A 14,875-nucleotide genomic window follows, 5' to 3' on the forward strand; every position below is an offset into this window, starting at 1 on the left:
AGCTCTTTTTTCAGCTTGATGTCTATTTGCCCTTGCCCTCCTCCATGCTCTCCATCATCAAGTTGCCCTCGCGCTCTCAATCTCTCTTCCTCCCCCTCTCTCTCTCTCTTTTTCTCTCCCTCCTTCATTCTGTCTCTCTGTCCTCTGACCACCTGACACCTTTTCAGATCCTTTTGGCAGACAGCACACGTTTCACCTGGCAGCGGGATTCGGTGATCCAGCCCTATCGATGGCAGATAAATCAATGTTATCTCTTTTTCCCATGCCTCTGTTTCCATCGATTTCTCTCTGTTACTTTGCAGTTTGTGAAGACTCGAATCTTGCTCAATTAAACTGCCTTACTTCGCCAAAGGAACAAACTGTAACATAAGGATGAGGACAAGACGAGGAGGGAAAGATCAAGGAAGAGGGTAAGAGAAGGTTGCTTCGGTTCAGATTTAATTCCTCAATGCAGCAGAAATGTCAAGTGACAGCTTTGTCAGAATGAGCAGTTTTTCCAAATCACAGATGGGACATTTTGCCATTGTACATCTCAGAAGCTGGTGACTCATATAAATGCTATTTACTAAGACAGCCTTCCTGTATAGTAAAATCTCATCAATCAGAGAACAGATGATTTTTTTCTTAACAACATACAATAGATAATAAAAAGACCAGAGCTTTTTAATCCGTTTAGTTCTGTACTCCCTAGTGAAACTATACTACAAATGCAGTTACATATTTATGTACTTAATAAAAATACCCTGTATTTGTACTATTGGTATACTAAACCAGTATACTTAAAGTCTGCTAAAGTGGAATAACTAATGTTGTGCAAGTATACATCAGGTACATTTTAAATATCCTGCATTTAAAGATCAATATTATTCATAGATCATACAATCCTCATCAATAATGATGTTAAAACACATTTTAGGCTTTAGTTTGGAAAGAAAAAAGGGTTAACACATATTGAATTGTAGTGAGGCATGTTGTCTTAGTGGAACCTGACATAGTAAAAGTTAACCAAAACTGAAAATTTGCTAAAATGTACTCACCCTCAGGCCATCCAAGATGTAGATGTGTTTCTTTCTTTATCAGAACAGATTTGCAGAAATTCTGCATTACATCCCTTCCTCACCAATATATCCTCTGCAGTGAATGGGTGCCGCCAGAGCGAGAGTCCAAACAGCTGATAAAAACATCACAATAATCCACACAACTCCCACTCTATCGACTGATGTCATGTGAAGTGAAAAGCTGTTTGTTTGTAAGAAACAAATCTATTATTAAGATGATTTTACCTTTAAAACTTTTTCCAGTAAAAAAGTATATCCCCTGTTGTCATCTAACATGAAAATCCACCAACATTTATTTAAAACTTTTTTGGACTGTTCTCAGTTGTTGATCTTTGCATATTTCTCTCCAGATCCAGACCAGATGATCTTTTCAGTGGAAAAAGCTATATTATGGACAGAAGGCTCATATTTTAAAGCAACGGTTTAAAGTTAAAAACATTAATGATAGATTTGCTTATTACCGAAACACAGTTTGCACTTCACCAGACATTAACTGATGTTTTGGAGTCATGCTGTAGATTGTTGTGATGGTTTTATCTCATTCTGACGGCACCCATTTAGTGCAGAGGATCCATTGGTGAGCAAGTGATGTAATGCTACATTTCTCAAACGAAAAGTGAGTACATTTTCTGAATTTTTTTTCATTTATTGGTTGATTACTTTAAACTTGCTTTTAAAGCAAAACAAAAACAGCAAAACAATCATTAAACTTCAAACAACAAAGATGAAAAACAGGTGAGCTGAGGGTGTATTCTGTTTATTCAAGCACTTTAACTGACACAACAATCAGTTTTTATTAAGGCTAGAAAATAAACAGCTGTTTACCATTTTGGTTGTTTTCAGTGAAGTTTCACTGAAGAAAACAAACCCCTTTTCCTTAATGTTCTCAATAAAACTCAACCTTTAAGCAACCCCCATATCAATATTACTATTCACTGATTCAAAACTAAAAGATTTTCACACTGACCTGACACGGATGCCTGCTGGGCTGATTTGAGATGTGAAAGGCATGGAAAGGCATTAGTCAGAGCTGCAGGCTGCTGTCAGAATTCTTCCTTAGGCGTCAGCTTCTCCCCATAAGATCAGCCTATAGGATCTCGCCTTCTCTGATGTTTTCAATGTCAAACAGTCAGAATTACTGAAGCTTAAGAAGAGGTTAAATTGCTTTGAGAGAGACAGACAGACTACTCTTTTATGGAATAGAATAAAATAGAATAGAATAGCTTATTTGAGTTGTCAGTGTGCATGATTAAAACTAAACCAGTGTGTCTAATGTTGTCTTTCAATCCCACTCTTTCCTACCTGGTAACCATGCAATCTCATCTCTCTGAGAACAATCCATCGGTAATCAATTGAACTCCTGCTAAGACATGCATGTGGGAGAGCATTTTATCTGTTGATTTCATAAGCAGATGACTCGACTAACATTCTGCACGTGCTTGCTCAAGTTTGATTGGAGTGGACGCAATTTGCAATAAAGATTGAACACAAGCAGTCTGGCTGCATGAGCATGCATAAAAGCGATGAATTATGTATGCGCGAGACAAAACAAATGTGTCAAATGTCATATTACACTGAATAATTTCCCACTGGCGGAAAAGCAGCATTTTAAACTGAAAAAGGCCGCAAGCGTGTAAGTCACAGAGTTACAGAAAAATGCATAAATCATATTCAACTCAGCTAATGACCAAACTTGCAACCAATTACCATATTATTATGTGATTTGATTACTTTAAAAAAGTAATTAATTAGTAGTAGCTTCACAATATTAAAGGGAAGGTCGACAACATAGCAGACATAACTATAAAGAATAAAATAATACAACCTTAATGGGTTGAAGGTAGCCTATACGAGTTTAAGCATTTTAAGAATAGCTGTTTTTTCCAAGCCATTGTTAGATGCCAGCTGTTTTCTGTCATAGTTATGCAAAGATTTAATTTAAAAAACAGTAGCTACTAAACAATTTCTTGTTATGGTTTTAAACCTATATATAACCTCAGAATGATTTCAAAGCAAGTCTGATTTTGTGGTGGCTGTGCTTTAAAATGAAATTATTATTTCTTAATTCAAGGGATAACGGATTGTGAAAGTCTGACGATAATCAGTTTTGAGTAGGCCTACTATAAGGTTAATGCCTGGTTAAAGGTCTGAAAATGATTTTTTTTTTTTTTAAGTAATCAAATGTAATCAGTAAGGATCCATTACTTTAATAAAGTAACTGGAATAGTTACACTAGTTATGCATTTTAGACTTACTTTACATTTACAAATGAGGACAATGGGAGCAATCAAAAACAACAAAAGAGAAATGATATACAAGTTTTAAATTAGGCCAATATAATAAATGAAAAGAAAACAGACAGAATGGAAAAAGAATAGAGCAAGCTAATGTTAGAGGTCTTTTTTGCTTTTGTCAATTGTAAAATAAATAAAAAGAAAACAAATAGAATACAAAAAGGTTAGAAAAGCTAGTGTTATTATTATTTTTATTATTTTATTTTTTTAAGAAAACAAGCAGTAAATTAATAAAGTGCAAGTCTTAAAGGGATAATAAAAAATAAATTAAAAAAAGAATACAATATGAATAGAGAGTGCTCCAGAGGGTCAAATAAAGATGGAAGAGATGTGTTTTTAGCCGATTCTTGAAGATAGAGTAACTTGTAATCTGTAACCTATTACATTCCCAGAGTGACCTTCCCAACACTGTGTATATATATATATGCCAATAAATAGTTCATTTTTATTTGCTAGTTATTGGCTGTAACCTTTGTTAACGCCGTCCCCAACAGTTTCACAAGACCAACGTCCAGTCCCTGAGCGTTCATAATAAACGTGTTTTCTAATATGACGTTTGGACGCTGACAGCGTCACCGTGGTAACAGCCCTCAATTACCAGTGATTGGCCGACCCGTGGGAATATTTAAATCACCCCGTACGCTGATTGGCTGGTGGGCGGTCTTTGGAGGCGCGAGAGTCTGCACCGTTCCGGGTTTTTGTCAGTCTCGGCTCCCCGGCGCAAGGGTGAGGCGCAGTGCCTGCGAGCGTATCACAGAGACGCGGAATACAGACAATTTATTGATTCAAGTTGATTAATTCCTGCTTGATATTACCTTGAACAAGAGCTGCAACCTTTGGAGTCCTTCAGAGGACTAATTAAACGGACAGCGGAGTTAAAATCGCGACGGAAGGTTTCCGTTGAAGGGGATGTAGAGAACCGCTGGAAGTGAACGGTGATTTCTCTTCTCAAGGATTTAACGGCGTATATTGCATTCCTGCACCTGCTCTCCTGTTAAAGGAATATCGCCTTAAACACAGCCAGGGCTTTCTACTATACAACAATCAGTATATACCGAAAATAAAACATTACTCTTGATTGTATACGCCAAAGTCTGTTCGCTCTTTGGATTTAAGGACATCTGCGAATCGGAGTTTGTTTAATTGGCAAAGCACTTATTTATTTATCGTATTCGTGTCAGCAGAATAAGCTGTCGTTTTTACTGGAGTTTGCAATTTCATACTAAGCCTTACTCGGTGATTAGAATCCAGTTAGTAAACGGGTAAAAATCCTGACCGACGGAATCGTTCACGGTAACGTTAGTTTCAAAACGCAGTTAACGGTTTTTTTTTTGTTTGTTTGTTTTGATCCGCCGTCTCCTATTTAAAGAAAAATAGATCGGATTCCTTAAAAAAGAAGATCTCTTAAAAGAAAAATTGCTCAACAATCCTGCAGAAGAAGCTGTTTTGGATGACTTTTTTTCTTTTTTTTACGCGTGTGAAGAACGCAGAAAATCAATTTATAATAAGTCAACTGAATATACCAGGGATTATACATTTTTCCATTTCATCTAAGGACACAATGAGATATTATTGATCCCCCCTCATTATTTCCCCCTCGTCTGCTCTTTCGGCCGCTTCACGTTCAGTCCTGTCATCGCCAACCTGCGTGGAGATCTAGTCAGCACCACAGAGCGATTTATGGTAAATATATTCTCCCCTATTCATTATTTCAGCCTTAATTGATCTTTTAATAAAAATATGCATGCTTGTTTTCCCCATAATTAAGCAGGATTCAAGCACTCATCATAATTTAACGCTCCTCGAGACGTAGGATACACTTCAATCAGTAGCCTACAAAACAGTAGATTAAAAGAAAAATAATGTTCTTTTGAAATGTATTGTATTGGCCTTAAGTAACATCTATGATTCATAGCAGATTACCACAATTTTATCACGGAAACAATAAGCAAAGTTACTACTGTGGTTATCACAGTGATATTTTTTATGGCAGCCTAATGTAGATACATTGTTGCGCTTACTTTGAAACACATTTTGAAGTATAGGCTACTATAGTAAAAACCCAATTATGCAAAATGTGTGATTGCAACTTTGACTGAAAGGTAACATAATCGCCCTTGGATGATGATTTTCAGCAATGCTTAGCTTTATTTGAATAACGCTTCGCTTCTGTCGCCATAAAATCGTGTGAAGTGGTATCGGGTGGCGTCTTTTGGGTCCCTGACAGAGCATACAACCTTTGTTTCATGGTTTTACCTGTAATAAATGAAGGAAGTGCAGTAAATGGAGGTGTCGGGCGCTGAATGGCCCCGGGACGCGCTTTGATGTGCACCCTGGGTGTTTAAAGAGTGCTCTGACAGGATGAATGCTCTCAAAGCATAAAATCTGGTTTCAACTCGATGGCAGGCGAGAGAATCTGAATAAAAGGTGCGAAAGTCTTTGCCAGCACCTCCTCGTCTTAGTTTCATCACGGACTGTGTGTCAATGATTTCCTTTATGACTTAATCGCTAACTACTGAATTGAAATAGCAGTGCTGCTGGAGCTCTGCTGGGCTGGGAAGTGAAGGGTTGGAGGTTCAAGTTATCTCAGTTGTGCCCTTGAGCAAGGCACTTAACCTCAGGTTGCCTCAGGAGGACTGACCCATATGAAAAGAAAGATGTTTTGGGTAAAAGCTTCAGCAAAGTAGTTTTAGGAGTGGCTCATGGCAAGATGTGAAAGGTTTGATTGATTAAATGCTTTGTGTGTTCAAGGTCCGTTTGGACGGTGGTCTTAGTTGTCAGCAGGCTTTTTATGTAAAGCTATTATCCCAGCACTCGGATGTCAGCTGTTCCTTCTCCATGCACCGTTTGCAGTTTCCAAGAACTGATGTTTTGCATATCCTATCTATGAAATCTAATCAGTGAACGATTGGATACCGGCTTACGTGTAGCTTGGGTTTATTTAGATGTTAAAGCAGGTCAGTTGGGCCAAAACAATGTTGTTGTTTTTATTTATTTCCAGAGACTTTAACCCAGGTTTTACAGTCTTTTATAGATCATAATTTTTTTTTTTTTTTTTTTTTTTTTTGTAGAGGTGCAATATAAAGAAAAATTCTGGACACCTCATATAACTTTTCTGTGAATCATTTGTGTAATACTTTCCACTATAAAGTTTTTATGGATGATAAAGGTTCTTTGTAGCACTGTTGATGTTAATAAAGAAGCTTTATTTTTAAGAGTGTTAACAAACTTTTCCCTCAGGGCCGGCTCCACAGGAGACCCCTGGGTAGGTTTGACCCATCTAATCATGAGCTTGTTCCACCCAGAAGGTCCTATGGCACACCGTAAATCTTTAAATGTTGCTGTATAGTTCTTGAACAATCAATATTTAAATGTATGCATTTAGCAGACGCTTTTATCCAAAGTGACTTACAGTGCATTCAGGCTAACATTTTTTACCTAACAATATCTGATGCAAAACAGCCTCAACTTAAGCATATTTTTAATTCATTATTAAAAGTAGCTCAAGTAGTTTAATGTTGCAAAATAAGTGGCTGATTAAAAAACGTATATTTAGACCAGTGCAAGCATGCATATTGATTGTCTGTCAGTCAGGAAAGAGAGTTTTATTCCCCCACTATACATCACAATTTAAATGTCTCGCGAGGCCCCCTGTCATTTCTCCGCTGCTTTGACTAATGCGATTGGCCCCCTGCTCCACAGTGGACGTTCCACTCTGCAAGTCATCACTCCGGAGGCTTAGGGCTCTGGCTCTTAGCTCGACTCCAGCATGTGGCCTTCCTCAGGGCCTGGCAGCCTCATTACCCCAGTAGAGTCCCTCACTCTGAGGGCTGCGACTCCCTCCACCCGTGGAGACAGCACCTGTCAAGGAGTATGCTCGCCACTCTATTGAATAAAACATCCAGTGATGTACGAGTGGAAAGGTTCACCTCCGGGGGCCAGAGTTGCCTCATTTCCTACTCCTGCTGCACATCCGTGACCCGCTGAGCAAATTGGCCCGGTATTAACTCTGTGGCTCAATCTCACCTAAACAAATAGAGCTTCCAGCATAATGCTAATCTCAACTGAGCTGAGCGTGCGTGGGGGAGATAGCTGGTGGTGATATGGTACGGTCTAATATTTAGGTCACTGAATGGCCTCGGCATTGTTTCTAATTCTTCATAGCTTGTTTATTTTTTCCTTTGTGTCACATTCTCATTTTTGTTGACTTTTTCCACATCTGACTCGATCACGTTGGCACGTTGGCACATTTGCACCCATTATTAGTTTCGGGAGTCAAACTTGCATTTTTCCTCGTGTGCCGTAGCTATTTTTTCCCCCGCTGGGTAATTACAAAGAGTCTGACAACAGAAAACTGATGTCAAGATGATTTGGGAGGACTTCATGACCTGAAAGCCATCCAAAAAAAAAGTCAGTTTATTGTGCCACCGTCAGCAGGAAGGTCTCTCTTGATGGAGAAACGCTGTTTGGGTGCAATTCAGCCTCTGCCGACTGTATTGAAATGGAAAGATCTTAATGAGATTAAATCAAGAGCGAATTTCCAGAGGTATGAAGTTAAACTCGTACCCGTTTCACCGTTGCTGCTGCAGATGTTGATGGATAGTTTAATTTCACTAGGATATTATTAAAGAAGTGTGAGCTGTTCATTTGAATATTGAGATAACTGCGTAGATTGATTGATTGATGGCTATGGGGTGAAATCACTCAACCGCTTTCTTATTAAAACCGGTGAGAGCAAGGGCTTCGCTCATGAATATAGTTATATTAGTAAAATTTTAATTTCCTGCTTTATATATTAATCTGTTTTTAGGTATTGTCTCGGCTGGTATAGTCCTAGTAGTTCCCTGGTCGAATGATCAAACCTTTCTTTCTGGAAATATATAACAGAGAGTAGCTGTTCTGTATCTGTAAATGAGCTTTTAAAGAAACCCATCTTTTGCTTTACCTCCTTTCCCTTTGTTCCCCCGTGGGCTTGGTGAAGCAGTTAGTTGGATGGATGGGGCAGGACATGGTCTTTGAACTTATCTCTCTGGAGCGCCCAAACAGTGGGTCATTAGGTACAAACATCTCACTATCTCTCAAGGCTTAGGTCACAGCCTTGTCCTCACATGCTAGTTTGCCTTCTGATAGGACGATACTAAGTTAATGTATGAAGGAAACATGTGCATGTTTAGGATATTGGGTTTGTTTATGGGATGTGTTGTTTAATTCCCTTTTCTGGTAATGATCAAGAGGCCATTGCCATCCAAACATGATGTTTGTCATCTTTTGAGGTTTAGTTGAATTTTAACACAAGTTAGGGTGGGTGTGGGGTGAGGCAGGACCTCATATGGACCTTGTCCCAGATTCAGCTGTCACCCATGGTATTGTTCAAAAATGAAAGCCCTGATGTCCACAGTAGAACACAAAAAAAGTGTCTAAACTTACTGGCTGCTTTTACCTTCACAAGCAGAATGGGTCTATGCATTTTTTTGAAATCACTGGTGCTTTGAAAAAATGAATAGACCAATTTACCGCGGCTGCTGAGAAATATAGAATAGAAAAGAGTGTCAAAAGAAAATGTCTTTGTTAGTTGTGAAAGTGTGGTGAATGGATTGTGAATGCTCCTGTCTCGCTGCTCTCCTACAGAGCTCCTCCTGCGAGTATTGAGTGTTAAGGAGGTGCCATTGTTCCGGAAGAGCTATTATATCTGTGCCCCTGGTAATCCGCAATTCCTATCCTCTCTCCTCCACTCCGTTCTCCGAGCCGCTTGTACAATGCTAATGTTCCCAACATCTGTTAATGCGCAACACCTGCGGTGAAGGCTGTTTGATTTTCTCCTTTATGGCATTCCATTCTCCCCTGTCGCTACATAAAAGGCTCAGCCCGCGTTGCTTTCGTAGGTGATATTGATTAATAGTGTCGGGAAGAAAATCCAAGCATGGAAATGGTGTCAAGATGCGCCGCTCTAAATGGAATTTCAGGATAACGCGTGTTGTTGTTGTTTACTTGACCTTTGCTATGCTGCGGTTTCAATTTCAGCAGCTTTATCCTCATCCAGATGAGACGCCGGGCTGCGGCTTGTTGATTTAGCCGTTCAAGGCTCTTTTCATCTCTGGCGTCTCTGCAGCTTCTAGGAGATGATGTTTTCACAGCCTGTTGAAGAGCCTACTCCATAGATCCCAATGCTTTGGAATTAGCAAATTGGTTTGGATAGTTTGTCCTGTTTTTATGTGCTGTTGAAGAAAGATCACCAGTGAAATGCTTAAAAGTGCAGTTAAACTCCATTTGAGCATTTGGAGGGACTGTTCTTTCCTCCCTTCAAGCTGAAAGAGAGACCTGTGGACATGTTTGTCATTTCATGGCTTTGAGTGCGGAGGAAAACGGCAGATTAAATGGTGTGTGTTCAACTTCACATCCTCTCTGCTTCACAGCTAATCGCACTAGCGAGCAGGAATCATATTCAAAGAGTGCCCTTTTGAAGGGCAAATTGTTCTTCCTAAAAAACAAACGGCTCTGTAATCGGCCTCCTGGGCACATTGATTTCCTGCTGATGACAGTGGGGGATGCTGGGAAAGCGGCCCTCCACGCAGCTCCCGAAGGACTGAAAAGTTTGCCCGGGCATCAATCGTTGAGAATTACAGGAGTGTGTTTTTTAAATAACTTTTCTGGAGAATTCATAGTGCATCCTGTTCCTCCTTGTAAATGGAGCAATTCAATTTCCATGAGTTACGGCTTTGTGTTTTCAGTTAGTGACTTTGTACTCCCTTCACTATTGTTTCTCTGCCAGCATAATTCAGCAAAATGCAGTTCTGTTATATGCTGTTGCAGATATCTTTGTTATTTACCCCATTTTTGCGAAAGATTTGGGCAATATCCTGATTCCCAGACCCTCCCATGGTTCATTTCATCATTGTGACATGCTGTAATGAAACCAGCGTTGCAATCAAATGCTGCCGTGTTTAGACTATAATTCTCACCATCACTTAAAGGGATAGTTCACCCCTCAAAGTTGTGTTGCACTTTTACATGCAAGTAAGAATATATCCTGTGTGCTGTTCTCTCCACCCATAAGCCCATGAACTTTACAAATTTCTGAATGTGACTCCAGCACTAAAAATCTTGACAAACTTTATAAATTAAGATGATAATTTTTAGTTGGATTCAAACCATTCAAATCAAATCTGAGTTGTAATTTTGCATCCTGTTTGCTACCTTAATTCAATTTCAGTTTCAGAGTCATTCTCAATTCAGTTGACTTCAAGTTAGAAGCATTAGTTGTATAAACCATTTTTGGTGCCTTTCTGCCCTCTATGAAACTTGACAGCCTTGCTATGATTTTTTTATTCTTTACTTCTTTACATTTTCTTCAAAATATTATATTTTGTATTGCACGTAACTCATAAAGTTCGGAAAAACATGAGAGTGAATAAATGACACCAGGATTTTACTTTGAATCATTCCTTTAAGGCCTGTTTGTGTTTCCTGCTTTTTATTATTTGCAGCCTGGTTTCACACAAGTGTTACATCTCTCACGACTTGAAATCCATAGCTTATCTTGGATCATTGCAACTCTCCTGTTGACCCTTAAACTATGTCAGCCCTGTTATTATACAGAGCAGTGTTATTGTTTGAACATATGGAGCTCACTGATAGGACATGACACATGCATGAGATATGGGCTTACTGCAGCACAAAACAGAGCGCCTGGTGTTCTCACGGAGTGGAAAGTTCTCCTAATCCCCCAGGAGGGTAAGACAGGCTGCGCTGAAAGTCAAAGCTCAATCATCCGTCTATCTGTCGGTTGCCTTTCCAATAGTATGCATATACCCTCTGCATTTAGGAATATTGAAAGAGACATACACAGCATATTCAAGCTGTTGAATTATTTCATTGAGGTGCGATGAATACAGTAGACGTATTTTCACTTCTATTTATGAGCGAGAATATCTGGCAATCGGGGTGACTACTATCATACTCCCACTGTGCTTCTGAGTCTTATTTATTAACGTTGTGTTGGGCAGCCTTTAAAGTGGGGGAAAAATTGCGTGCTAGCCTTTCTGTTCCAGCGTATTAAGGCTATTAAAATGCAGTGAGAGACTTAGACTGTGACCTGTTTACAAATCCTGTTTAGTTTACTGCCAGGGAAAATGGGGTTTGTCATGTGGTGCGGTTGAAAGTTTAACAGATTTAATTACGCTCTTAACTGTGACCGCACAGACAAAAGTTGGTTTACGTTGAAAGCCGGTTGTGTAAATCAAGCTAGTGACAATGAACAGAAATGTCATTGGCGGTGACTTAGATGGCCCTGAATCTCTTGAAACACATGCAATCTATATCGTACACGCCGTGTGTTTCATAAAGGCAGTTAGTCAGCTTGCAGTGTTGTCGAAAGGTAATGAAATTTCCACCGACTGCAGGAAACAATGCCTCCGGCCTCGACCGTGTGCGATTAGCAATCCCACACCCCCGCTGCCGACTTCACGCTGTGTGCTGGGAATGCAGAGCGTTACACTTAAAACTCTGGAGATTTGTATTTCGCACATTGCCAGGCATAGATGTTTAATTGTTGATGGGTTGGAATACAATAAATCTCTCCTCTGATAGGTTCGTGATTGAAAAAGCCATTGCGTAGGGCTTTTCCCAGATTTTAATGTTATTGTTCAGAGACAGTGGCGAACAACAAAGCGAGCACACGACTCTAATGTAACGCCATTATTTCTGCACAGTGCTCCACCGCTGTAGGCTGGGGTTTCTGCCGTTCTTGGCCAGTGTTATTGCTCTTGTCAAAAGGTTCTAAACCAACGGTGATATTAGGCCCTCGGGCGTCTACTTTTCTGCATGCCTTCCTCTGCTCAAGCACAGGAGCCAAGGATGAAGACTGGATGGACACACACACATGCACACACACACGCCCAAACCTCTGCTTTATTACCTTCCGCCTGCTGCTGGAATTGCTTTCCTCCCTCGAGTGAGCTGGGCACGGGCAGCTTTATTGTGTTAACCTATTTGTGTGTCAAGAGCGATTGCACCACTTTTTATCACTGTTTGTATTTGGATGGGTGGGGGCAGGGGGGTTAGACGGATGGACGGTCACCTGGTTCTCCTCGGGGGGATAATGACTAGTTGCTAAGCAATTTTTAGCCGCCCTCCCCAACCCTTTATCCGTAGTAATCACTTTTATCTCTCAAAGTTGTCATGTATAATTATAAGTCCGCTCTTATCCTTTGAAACCTGCCTAATGGCTCTTTCATCGGGCAGGCATATGAGAAGCCTGGCATTCGTGGACTGCCCATTTGCAATGAGTTGAGGTTGGTTTGAAATGTGCCTCATGTGCTACTGGTTTGATTTCGGCCATCATGTGCAGTTACCCTCTACCGTCCATTCAGTTCATTGACACTTTTTACTAATTAATTAACAAGCCTCCAAAAAAAAGAAAAATGGTTGAGGCATTTTAGCTGTGTTGGTTCAATAAAGATTCCAAAATGATTCATTTAAGTCATTATTTCTTTTCCAGTCCCAATTTGAAGAAAAGCATTGGGGAATCATTCATTTTAGCATGCCATGTCATTTAAGTTGATTGCTTCATTTCAAACAGTTTCCAAAACGATTGATTTGTCTAGTTTGTGTGTTTAAGATGCATACGTGGTTATCTTTTAAAATGCTTTTGCGTTATTTGTCTTGTTGATGAGTTAATGCTTACTCTGAAAACCCCAGACGACATCTTCCCAGGGAACTTTGGCCTTTGATATGACAACTGCTGCAGGGTGATGAGGACTTTGCGATACTGCCCTCTTTGGCTCATTTCTTGTGTTCATTTTGTGGACTCTTAGTTTTATTAACATTTTGATTGAGTTGGTGGAACTGCTGACCCTCCACGGACTAATGAATTGCCTGCGTCGCTTAAGGGAGATGAGAGGTTTGGCAGATCCAGTTGGCCAAAAGCCAAGTGTTTTAACTCCAGATCTCTCTTGCTGAGAAGGTAGACAAGAGAGGCTTTCAAAAGAGTTTTTATTGTTTATAAAATCCCACATTTGCAACCTCCGCTGTATGCGTGACTGCGCGTGCGTGTGTGCTTCTTGAGCCTGACCCCAATTTACACACTGCTTTTTCCTAGCGATAGTCATTGATGTTCTTTTAGCATTGCGCCGAGTTTCAGATGTAATTTGTGTGCGGCCAATTATCTCTCCAGCTTTGAAGACTTTCCTCTTGCTTCTCCAGGTTGGGATGAAAATTAATTTGGAGCTTCCCAAGAGCCTCAAAGCCCGAATTAGACTCTGGTTTAAAATCAAGGATCTCTTCCTTTTAATTTGACATTTCAGTTTTGATTTCTTTAGGCTTGGAAACACCTTAATTGCAGTTTGAACCATTTCAAATAAGCAGATTTTTTTTCTTCAGTGGCCTTCTGCTGGAAATGCTAATTAGTATTTTATATATATATATATATATATATTTATATATATATATTTGCTTGGGCTCATCCTGGATTTAGCTTGGTCTAGCATTTGTTTAGTTAGTCTTAGAAACACAATTGCAGAACTTTGAACTGGTAAATGGTAAACTGGTTTGAATGAACACAAGTTATTTTGTATACTGATGGATAATGTTTAGAGGATATGGTTTAATTATTGATAAATGTCATTCTGAACTTTTTGATGGTTCACAGTTCATTTCTATTAGTTCCATCAAGAAACAGGCTATTAGATGTAAATGCAGGCCTGGTTCTAAAGTAAGCCATAGTCTCATTTGATATGTATTTTAAATTACAATCAGTATGTCTACCGTATGAAATTGCAGACGACTCAAGCGGCTCCGCTCCGATTCCATGGGATCCGGCTGTGACAGCTCTCCTGTTCATGGAGTCAGAATGCAGACATGCTGAAAACACAGCGCACACGTTCTAACCTCCCATGTGTGCCTCCTCTGGAACATCTGTCCAGCTGTCAGCTTGTCGCAGCCAATCAGATTGTGCTGTGGGCAGTAACTGTGGAAGTGTAGCTGAAGTAGTCTGTCTGCGTGTGTGTCTGTCTCTCTCGGAGGAATATTAGAGTGTGTCGGAGCATTGCTCTGTGCTTTTATACCAAACATGTGCATGCACACACACAAACGCTCTCCCTCTGTGCCTGTTTACCAATAATGTGCAGAGATGTGAGTAGCAGATGGTTCCTAATTTTTTTTTCTCTGTATGATATTTCATGTATAATCCTGATTTGCAAGTAGTGCTGTCACTGTCAGCTTATAGCATTTTCAGAGTGTTTTTAATATAAAGTGGTTTGAGAGTGGGGCGATCCACAGGTTGTCGTTTTGTTTTTAAGTAGTGGTGCACGATTGCCAATCAAATTATTATAATTTTTTTGTTTTTGTTGTTTTAAATGCTTCTTTTTAATGATTTTGTCAAACTGACACCTATGAAATGAGTGAAATAGTTATGTTATTATAAATAACACAACATTTTATAGACGCAATCTATAAAACCTAATTGAAAGCATTGTAAAAAAGAAATAAGATAAAAAACAAACCATATTAAATTAAAATGGTTTTTAA

General features: G+C 39.6%; 1 protein-coding gene across 1 annotated transcript in view; it reads left to right on the forward strand.

Annotated features, from left to right (window-relative positions):
- The first annotated feature begins 4,048 nt into the window (after positions 1 to 4,048).
- The window catches only part of LOC113048996 (protein FAM222A-like), a 57,575-nt gene continuing 46,748 nt past the window's right edge, over positions 4,049 to 14,875 (forward strand). Inside the window, exon 1 of the mRNA XM_026210997.1 lies at positions 4,049 to 5,035. The gene's annotated coding sequence lies outside the window, so the exon portion shown is untranslated. The remainder of the gene's footprint in view (positions 5,036 to 14,875) is intronic.

The sequence above is a fragment of the Carassius auratus genome, chromosome 30, assembly GCF_003368295.1.
Source record: "Carassius auratus strain Wakin chromosome 30, ASM336829v1, whole genome shotgun sequence".
Classification (NCBI taxonomy): domain Eukaryota; kingdom Metazoa; phylum Chordata; class Actinopteri; order Cypriniformes; family Cyprinidae; genus Carassius; species Carassius auratus.